The sequence below is a fragment of the Octodon degus genome, unplaced genomic scaffold (assembly GCF_000260255.1).
Source record: "Octodon degus isolate 3935 unplaced genomic scaffold, OctDeg1.0 scaffold00152, whole genome shotgun sequence".
NCBI lineage: Eukaryota > Metazoa > Chordata > Mammalia > Rodentia > Octodontidae > Octodon > Octodon degus.
The window spans coordinates 6,939,341-6,950,573 of NW_004524728.1; the positions used below are offsets into that span (position 1 = coordinate 6,939,341).

Consider the following 11,233-nt stretch of genomic DNA (forward strand, 5'->3'; position numbering starts at 1 on the left):
CTCTCTCTCTCTCTCTCTCTCATCTAGCAAGTTAATTTTCTAAAATTCAAATTCACCTCAAAGTTACTTGTGGGAAAATGTCAGCATGACATCATGGTGGGTTCCAGGGGACAAATTCCAATGAGTCATAACACTATGGTGGAATCTTTTCTTCCTGTTTGCAGGAAAAGGCAAGCTCAGGGAGCCAAATCCCTCATCCAGATAATTAGCAACTATCCAATCTGTTAATTGAGGACATGTGTGCCAAACCATCTTGGCAACCTCAGTCAAACAGTTGTAGGGTGGTCAGTCAGTCAGCACAGTTATCCAGTGCCAGAGTGTACTCGGCCCTACATTAAGGACTTTACATTAAAGACAGATCAGATTTGCTCTTTGACTTGGAAGAATGAATGTGCTAAATTGGTAGGAAATTGGCAGCTCTTAGTCCTAAATTTGGCAATGCTGAGAACAAAATTATTTCATTAACCCTATCTCTTTTTATGATCTTCAATGAAAAAAATTACTCCCTTCTCTAGCTTCACTATAATTTGAGAGAAATTTTAGGAATCAGGTACTACTATGCCCAAGCGCAGGTGACAGAGCATAGCAGAAACAAGTGTTGATGTGAAAAGGATGGCCCCCTGGGAAGGTCTCATTCACAATTGGGAATTTTCAGAAAAATCTTCCAATTTTCTAGCATATTTCTACAGATTTAAGTGTAGTTCCCAAGCCTCTTCCTAGTGGACATGCATGATTACATTACTAATCCAGTTATTCTCAACTGAAACTCTGAGCTAAGGAGAAAAGGACAAAGAGCAAGGGAAATGTGGTGTTGTTGTATGAGGCAAGCTAGGTGCCACCAGGAACGTCCAGCAGACAAATGAGAAATCAGCGCCATTCTGGAGAACAATAATTAGCCAATATTTAATATTCTAAGACAATATAGATAGTTAAGCCAAAACGAAACCTTTTTGGAGGCTGATGTTCTCATGAACAAGGTGTGCATTGGTTATTTTGAAATGATTTGCTAAGAAGCAGATCTATCTCTACTCAGTTTGATTTGAAATTTCAGAAAGCATAGGCACTGAATACATGTTGGCAAGTTCAGGGTTAAAAGTGGCTGAACAAGAGCAGAATTCCTGTTTGCCAATTGTGAAAAAGGCAGTTATGTAACTGTGTGTACATTGGACAAAGACTGATTGTGAAGCGATGTGCATGTGAGTTTTTCAAAATTAAGGTCAGTTTTAGTGAGTTTCATCTTGCTGGTAAAACCATGTTTGTCAAACATGTTAAAAGTGAGTAAGATTCAGCCACAACTTATGTGCATGTGAATACCTCAACTGTAACACATTTGAAGGATTTTTAGTGTGTTGTTAACTACTTTACAGTTTAAAAAAAATAGTACTTGACATTTGGAAGTGAAATGATATGTGCAAAACATTAGTCAGATGGTGCTTCTTGCTTTGTGAATGAACTGTATGTAGTCTGAACAAACGAGATCCAAGGTTTAGCACCATCAGCTCTTCAGTCAGCAGCCCACAAACACTGCACTCCCAGAGCACCTGATATTTTAATCATGTAAACCTCCAAAATCCACAACATATCTGGTGATGCATTAAAAGCAAGGAACAACTTTCTAAATGAGTAGATGAAAAAACTTGCAGCAGATGGAATAATGATCTATGCGTTGATGGCTAGACTTGCAAAATATAAGCTTCAAGCATGTAGCCTTGTCCTTTCCACCATATGGATTATCACAGTGCTTTCAGTACATAGTAGGTATACCATAAATTTTCATGGCCTCTCGAGTCAAAATTCCTGCTCAAGTCCCCATTTGCCAACTGTGGTCTGGGTGAGTTACTATCCTCTCATGTTACCCTGTTACATCAGTGTCTCCCTCTGGAGGCTCCGCTGAGGATGGCATGACATCATCCATGATTGATGGTGCAACATGCAGTGAACTTTCTATAGATGGCCACTTTTTCGTGAGAATAATAATTAAGATTTTCTTGGATCTTTGACATAATTTTAGGCCTTTAACATCTATAAATTTCATACTAGGGAAAAATTTGGAGCTTTATTTCAAGAGCATTGGGTTGAAAATATGATCTTTTTTTTCTGGCCAAGATTTCAAAATTTGAGGCTCAGCAAGAGTCTGGAATTATTGAACATTAACACCTTAAAAAACATGCAAAGTACAATGACATCATGAACTGGTACAATGTTAGTAAATTCAATAGCATCCTTCAGTCATACCATGCAACCAGTTTTAGGCAGTAAATTATCAAGTCTTTGTTAAATAAATGTGATCTTTTCTCATGTAAAGGATGCTTTGTGAAGTGTGTTTTCTCTAGCACTGTCCTTTCCTTCCTCCTCCTTTTTAAGTTCTAAAATAGTGTCACTTTTTTTGGTTTTAGAAAAAAAGTATTTACACAGTATTTAATAAATGTATAATGAATTAATTAATAAACATTTTTTATCTCTGTTAAATATGTTTCTAATTAACTTATTTTCCACTGCATTCAACATATTTCTATGGATCACTTCTTAGTGCAAATCTCCTGAGAACACTGCAATGTGTGTCTGACATGATCCCAGCACTAGATCTGAAATCTTCCCACATGCATCGGTCTTCAAGACAGGCCTGGTGAAGCCTTCAGAAGGGCTTAGTTGTCCTCACAGATATGTGAGCACATAGTTGGAAAATGCGTACAGGCACCCAAAGAACCTGGTGCCACCTGTGGGCACTGTGGAAGGCTGTTGATTCACTCAATCATAAAACAGTAATATACGACAATGCAAGGTTATATTTATTTATTTATTTATTTATTTATTTATTTATTTGCAAGGTTATATTATTGCAAAAAAATTTGTCAACACAACGCAATAAGAAGAATGTACTCTGGTGTATTTGTAAATGTTGAAGAGTGTCAACCCACTATATCCACTTTCTGCATCTGTGGTTTCTACCAGCCGTGTATCAAAACATATTGGACAATAAATAATTATGCACCTGACTGAATACATACAGACTTTTTCTTGTCATTATCTTCTAAACTACACAATATAAGAATTAGTTGCATGACACTAAGAGGGTACTAGGTGTTATAAGTAATCTAGAAATGAGTTAAAGTGTCCAGGAGCTTTGTGTAAATTTTATACAAATACAACACAATTTCATGTAAGATATTTGGGAATCTTTGGATTGTGATATTTTTAAAGGTCCTGGCACCAATTCCTCACAGATGACTACATATGTCTAGTTATGTATTATATGTGTAAATCACTAATCTCAGTAAACTTTTGGACTAATTCCTTATACAAAAAATGGGTATACGTTAAGTACTTTTAATGAAATTTATTGTTCTACACAAAGCTCTACTAGTTTCTTAAGATGGACAAAATAAGTACCACAAACTGAGAGGTTTTAAATAACAAAAATGAACTGTTTCAGAGTTCTGCAAGCTAGAATTCTGAAATCAATGTTGTAAGTGTCATGCTTTTTCTAAAACTAACGGGGATACCTTCTTATTTTATCCTACATTTTTGACATTTGTCCACTGACAGCTATGTGACTCCAATGTCAATATTCATTTTCACATGGACTTTTTTCTGTATTTTTTATTGAGAAACAAATAGCCATGAGAGTTTCAAAACTGATTAATAGGACAGTTTCAATCATTAATACATTGTACATTGTTATCTTCTTAGTGGTTATCTATAGTAGAAGATGCAGACAGGATATCCTATCCAAACACGATTAGTACAAATTTTTCTTCTCATTGATTTAAGCGAAAGTAGCTATATATCTATGCTAACTATTCTGTATATACACATAAAAAATGGTCCTTCATTTGTATCCCCTTTTTTTGTTTAGTCCTGTCAGAGATGGGTATTCCACTGGCATCTAACTACTATAAATGCGTGAATTCAGCAAAACAGTCCAACACAGTCCAGCAGTCCACAATAGTAGTGGGTTATCCACAGAAGTTGTTGAATTGAGCATTTCACAGCTCAGCATATTAATATGGCTGTACTTTATATACTTTGTTTTTATGCTTTTCTGCTGGATGGTTAAGACCAAGATAAAGCAAGACCTATATATCAAGAAATGTAACTTTTGTATCTGACAAGGTCAGTCAAATCCCCTCAGGATTTATCCTGTAACCCTGTACTGCACTTTGTAGAACCTTCATCAGTGTTAGCCCTGTGGATGAGCCACAGCCATTGCTTGACCAGTTTGCTCTCAGTGAAAGCCTGAGAGAATGTTTTCTCTCCAACATGGGGACTTTGCTTCCTGGTCTCTGTCCTCACTTAGCCAGCTTCGTATGGTGACACCAATGAGACTCACACACCACCAGTGTGATCTCATCTTGATGAGCTGCAGTTGATCCTCTACATGTATGTGGTCTGAATCTGTATATTCCCCCAACTAGCTGTCAAAAATAGTTCCAAAATTGTACGGACACATATAGATATGTTCTTGTCATTGCCCACTGGACAATAGAGAATAAATAGCATTTACATGTTATTTACATGCCATTCAGTAATATAGGTAAAATAGAGACTCAGGAGGCTCTATGTAGATTATGTGCAAATGTGACACCATTTAAATATAAGGGACTTGAACATCTGTGGATTTTGGCATCCATAGGATTCCTAGAACCAATCCTTCATGCATAGAGAAGTATAGCTATAAATCCACAATGACTCTGTTTCCAAATGGGGTCACTTTCTGAGGTACTGGGGTCACAGCTTTATAATCATTAATCCTAATATATCAAATTCATTAGGTTAAGAAATGCCTAAGCAATTAGGAGAAGGAGTTCTAGGGCTTGAGCTTGTCTGAGTGGGTCAAGGAGGGGTGGCCTTAAGAAAATATATTGTTTACACCCTGTTTCTTGGTGACAGTCTTCCCTTGCTCTGATCCCTGCCTTCAATAACTAGAGGAGCTTTGTTCCATCATGCCTTTTCACCCTGATGTTCTTTCTTTGGAGCATGTCTACAATGGACCAAATCCCCAAACTGTTAGTCAAATAAACATTTCCTCTTTTAAGTTGTGGGTATCAAATATTGTGCCAAGAAACAGGAAAATTGAATAATTCAGGAAACTGCAACCAAGGAAGAGGTTTCAATGCAGTAAATGTACTTGATTAAAGGGTTCATAAATCTTTGGAACTGCTTTGGAGAAGTTTGGAAAGGTATGGAAGTGTGGGCTAGAGAAGCTGCTAGAATGTTATAAAAAGTGATTGACATGTGATTCTGTCAGAACTCAGAAGGTCAAAATGCTGATAGGAATGTGGACACCAAAGCCCAGGCTTAGGAAGTTTTGGTTGGAAATGATTCTACTGGCAATTGGACTACAGGCCAATATGTTACACTGTGGCAGAAAGTTTGTCTGCATTTTTCCCATCTACTGAGACTTCACAAGAGACTGAGAATAAAAGTAATGGACTAACTAAATTTTGAGATGGCCAACTTTAAGACTATGGTATGGGTCCTTCTGGCTGCTTTTAGGCAGAAACTATAGTGAGAATTGGGGGAAAGGTAGAGAAGAAAAATGTAAAATTTGACCAAGAAGGATTCATGTGTAATGCAGGGACAAAGGTGTGCTACTTAAGAGATGAGCACCATCAAAAAGAAACCAAGCACTTTGTACAAAGATAAGAATAAAGATTACCTGAAGGTATATCAAAACTCATCAGGACTTGCTTTCACCTTGGTGAAAAAGTGGCAAACTTTCATTTAAGAAGAAAGTTCCTGGGACCTGTGCTTGAGATGGGCCGCCTATGAAAAATTGTCCCTAGGCTTCATCTTACCACACTCAACTGTCCAGGCACTCAGACTGTTGGTGGCATGTCCAAAGGAAGCCTGACTGTCACCCAGGCTGGTGATACACATTACAGTCATTCATGTGATTTTGGTTTAATCAGCATCCACAATACAACAATGAGGGTTTGTGGGGTCATGCATGTTTCCACCCAGCCTTCAAAGTAGCTGGAGGCCAGTCAAGGAGCTGCCGAGAAAGGATTGCATGAAGCTATGGCAATGAAGCAAAGGTGTAGAAACAAGGTCAGAAAAGGGAAGAATATGGAATTTCTTCAAGAAAATGTGCAGGTCGTGAGTGCAGCCAGCCCAGGAAACAGTCCATGTGCACTACAGCCACTAACACCACAGGAGTGGGTTCTTTGGAACTCCCATTTTAACACCTCATTCCCAGGTGCCAGATATTTAATTATAGAACTTTACATTTTCCGTGCTGCATTTTGGTCCTCCTCTGGTCCAATTCTCTTCAACCCCTTAATACTCACTTTTGAAAGAGAAATATTTATCCTGTGCCATTGTAGAATTTTTTTTTCTTGGCTAGCTCAGGCTGCCTTAAAGGCAGGTCTGGTGCTGCATTTGGTGTTGGGAATTGAACCATGGTCCACTGCTCCTGACTGAGTTTGTCCAAACAGGCACTTTAGAGAATTGAACTAACCTGCAAGCCCCTTCTGTGCCATTGTACATTGTGCTAATATAACTTCTTTATTTTTTAAGGTTTTTTTTGTTATTGTTTTTTTTTTTTTTGTGCAAGATCTCACTATGCAGCTCAGACTCATAGTGATCCTCCTGATTTCTGCCTCCCTAGAGGTGGGATTAAAGGCATGCTCAACCACACCCAGACTCCATCACTGGCTCAGTGAGCCTGTGGGCAGGGCCAGAGCAGCATGCGGTGCCAAGGATCAAAACCTGGTCCCTAAACTTACTAAGCAAGCACTTAGTTTGCAAAGCTACACCTCTGGCCCTAACTTCTTTATTTCTACAGAGGTTTACAGCTAAGAGTTTATCTTAAGCCTCAGAAGAGACATGGAAAAAAGCTTTATAAAAATGATGTAACTAGCTGGGCATGGTGGCACATACATGTAATCTCAACATTCAGAGGCTGAGGCAGGAAGATTGTTGCATGTTCAAGACCAACATGGGCCAGAAAATGAGCTCAAGGCCAGCCTAAACTATGTAATGAGAGAGATCATGTCTCAAAAAGACAAAAAATAAAAACAAAAATGTTGTAACTGCTAAGATTTTGAGAAAGAAATTATTACATTTCTATTTATATACAAGGTAATTGTACTATCTTAACAGAATTATGAACTTCTTTTGTCTTTATCTGGAGATTAAATATAATTTATAGAGATCTGATGTTTTCAGGTGTGAAACTGACACGGATTGGTGCAGACCCATGAGCCAAGGTCACTGGCTATGTTCAACTGCGCTTGTCAGACACAATGGTGGACAGCCAGGACCCAGGCAGAGACCCAATGAAATGGAAGAGGAAGGAGTGGAAGGAGCAGCAGGCCATGATGAAACTCAATGTCCTGACCACAGAAAGTGCTAACCCCATGGGAGACAAACTTAACTTTAGGACCACAGAGCCCCATGAGCCCCTTCTTGTTCAGGATGTGGTTTTCACTCATGAAATGGCTCACTTTGTGCAGAAGCAAATTTGTGAGACAGTCATACATGCTAAAGGAGCAGGGGTCTTTGGCTACTTTGAGATCACTCATGACATCACCAAGTACTGCAAGGCCAAAGTGTCTGAGCATATTTGGGAAGAGGACACCCATCAGAGTTCGCTCCTCCACTTTTGCTGGAGAGGCAGGTTCTGCTGACACAGTCCCTGAACCTTGTGGGTTTGCAATGAAATTTTACATTGAAGATGGTAACTTGGATCTTTTGGAAATAACACCTCCATTTTCTTCATCAGAGATGCCCTATTGTTTCTGTCCTTTATTCAGAGCCAAAAGAGAAAGCATCAAACACACCAGAAGGATCCAGACATGGTGTGGGACTTCTAGAGCCTGTGTCCTGAGTCTCTGCACTGGGTTTCTTTCTTGTTCAGTGATCATGGGGTTCCAGATGAGCATCAGCATATGAATGGATAATGCAAATGGAGAGGTGGTTTATTGCAAATTCCATAATAAGACTGATCAGGGCATCAAAAACCTCTCTGTTGAAGAGGCAGCCAGACTTTCCCAGGAAGATCCTGACTACATCTTCTATGATTTTCTCAATGCCTTTGTCAAGGGCACCTTCCCTACTTGGTACCTGACATCCAGACCATGGTGTTTTAGCAGGCAGAATACTTTTGCTTTAACCTATTCTATCTCACCAAAATTTGGCCTCCCAAGGACTACCCTCTTATTCCAGTTGGCAAACTGGTCTTGGACCAAAATCCAGTTAATTACCTTACGGAGGCTGAACAGATACCCTTTGACCCAAGTAACATGCCACCTGGCATTGAGCCCAGCCCTAACAAATTGCTTCAGGGCTGTCTGTTTTCCTACCCTGACACTCACTGCCACCACCTGTGGCCCAACTGTCTTCAGATACTTGTGAACTATCCTTGCTGTTCTCATGTGGCCAATTATCAGCATCACACCCCATGTATGTGAACTGTAAAGGGTTAAAGTAAAGGTAGTATGATGAGTTAATGTAAAACTAAGTGCTAAAAATTACTCTGCTCAACCTTCTGTGGCCCTGCTTCCTTGTAAGACCATAAGGAGGCTTGGTGTATCATTGATAAATCACCAATAGACTGAGAGTTCCCAGAAAACAATGGTCATGCTGTCCCTAAAGGTACTATTCTATGTTAAATGACAAATTTGTTTGCCAAATAGGATGTAGTTTCTACCTTTGAATCTCTATACTTCTAAGGCTTCTGGCCATTTGTCCTCTCCTGTATGAGTAAGGTCAAGCGGTGTCAGGCCCAGTAATAAAAGGCTCATATTTAAATTTTAATTTGGACTCAGGTCTGGTTTCTATGTTGAAAACCCATAACATGAACAACAACCAAGGTGGCACTCTCAGCTACTACCTCAAAATCTTCAGAGTCCTGGTGCAGCAGCACCAAGCCCTGCAGTGCATCACCCGCTGTTCTGCCGATGTAAAGTGCTACAACATTGCTGATGGGGACAATGCCATGCAGGCGCAGATGTTCTATACCCAATTGTTGAGCAAGGAGCAGTGCAGACACCTGTGCAAAAACATCACAGGCCACCTCAAGGACACACAGCCCTTAATCCAGAAGAAAGCAGTCAAGAACTTCATGGATGTCCACCCTGACTATGGGGCCTGCATGCAAGCTCTTTTGGACAAATACAATACTGAGAAGCCTAAGAAAGCAATTCACATCTTTGTGCAGGCCAGATCTCACTTGGCTGCAAAGGAGAAAGCTAAGCTGTGAGGCTCCTCCACTGGGAGCTCTGCACCTGCTACTCAGAGCATAGTGCTCCCACCTGTTACCTGCATGGCTGGGCAGAAGCTTCTCCCAAGCCACGTGCACAAGTGCAACCTACTGTCTTAGAAATGATGATCCAGGCATTGAAAGCAAATAGCATAACAATGGCTTCCAATGTTATTTCCCTACAGGCAACTAAAGGTTAGGGCTTACCAGTCAGTAAGCAGAAACATGTATTTACACTTGACAGTTGTTGGATTATTCATGCAACATGATTAGGGCCGGGATGTAGTTCAGTGGCAGCACTAGGGCCAACCTTGCCAGTACAAGATCCTGAGTTCGATTCCTAGTACCAAATAGAATAAAATAAAATAGTAACTAGAAGTTTCTAGTCAGAAGCATGATATTTTTTCAGGGTGTAAGAAAAAAATTTGCTGAAATCATATCACCTCATGACCTCCTATATAAAAATATGGCTAACATTATACAATAAGAAAAGACAAAAATGTTCCACCCAGAGAATTACATTTTTTAAGATCCTTCTAGCAAAAGCACACTTAATGCATCAATGTCTTCAAGAAATATCTTTAACATTTAATGTTTATTCCTATTGGTAATTGATCAGTTTTACTTTTTTCACTTGAAATTATGTTTATGCTAATATTGCATTGATTTTATAGCAATTTGACTTGTAATTTGCTTACATTTTTACAATAAAGTAATCTGCATATAAGAAAAATAAGAAATTCCTACCGGATTAAGAAAGATGTGTTTGAGGGGTTCATAAAGCTGTGATGTTGAGTACTAGAGATGGCTCTTAGCTTGCTCCTCTCAGGCACTAGTTCCCCTTCTCTGTCTCCTGGCCACCATGAACAGAGCAACTCAGTGCTATGACCCCCTTTCACCATGACACTGCTGCCTTAGAGTCTGTCACCCATGAACTGGACTGTGAGCCAATGAACCTCCCTTCTTTCCTGTTTAAATTGTGGGGATTGGTGCTGTGTCAAGCAACAAGAAACTGATTAATATAGTGCAGGCTTCACAGTATCTTTCTGAGGTAGAAACAATTCAACTTACGACAAAAATAAGCCTTGAAATATATTTGTCTGTGTTGCAATGCCAAAAACAAATAGAATTTAACTCAACAAGCTATTTGCCACTTTGAGAAAGTGTTTTAATTTCTCTAGATGTCTGTGAAAGAATACATTTTTCCACAATAAATGTAAACCTCTCCAGTCTGAAATTAGGAGTCAATCTGCATAGAAAATATTTCTAAGGAACAGGAAATAAGAATTCTCACAACTCACAGAGCAAGTTATTTGTGAAATATTTAACTACAGTACTATATTGAGTCCCATTTTGTTTTGATTTTTTAATTCAAGTCCTGTTTTTATGGACTGTCTGGCAGGGGAATCTTCTGACATGATCAAAACTCTAGGTAGTGATAAAAGGGGAGTTTTTGTTTAGTTTTTGTTGGTTTTGTTTCTTTTTTGTTTTTAATCTGGAGTTGCAGTTGCATGAATATTTTACATTTAGGAAGTTCGCTAACTTGGAGGATTTGGGTTTTGATTTACATCCAAGTATATTCTGTGGTGTCTCTCTTGGAAATGTAAATACTATAAAGAAAATATTACTAAAAACTGGTTAAAATTTCAAATAACTGAATAAGGAAAAAGCAAATTTATAGAAGATATTGTGAAAATAATTGTTTTTTGTTTTTTAGAGAAAAGGATGAGATTATTTTGTCTCAGGGTCTAAATAGGGATGAAAAAGAAAGTTTACCATGTGCTTAAAGTGTTTTCTTATTGAACATTTCCCTATAAAAGGAACTGGAAATCTGGGGGAAAATAAATAAATAAATAAGCATATGTGGTATAGACTATTCCCTGCCTGACACTTAGTGGCAGATGCAAGAACTGCAGCTTTTGACCTATGGGAATTCTGTAGGAAAATCCTGAAGAGTTTACCATCCTTCACATTCACATGAACCCTTACTTCATTAGCAACGGATCACCAAAAACTTGACCCACATTA

General features: G+C 38.8%; 1 long non-coding RNA gene and 1 pseudogene across 1 annotated transcript; one reads left to right on the top strand and one right to left on the bottom strand.

Annotated features, from left to right (window-relative positions):
* Window positions 1-357: 357 nt before the first annotated feature.
* LOC111812927 lies at window positions 358-9,881 on the bottom strand. The gene is made up of 3 exons (XR_002818292.1): window positions 9,831-9,881; window positions 4,712-4,714; window positions 358-370 (listed from the first exon to the last, which is right to left on the bottom strand). It is a non-coding gene; the product is annotated as an uncharacterized LOC111812927 (long non-coding RNA).
* Window positions 7,248-9,205, top strand: LOC101588298 (annotated as a pseudogene).
* Window positions 9,882-11,233: the final 1,352 nt, after the last annotated feature.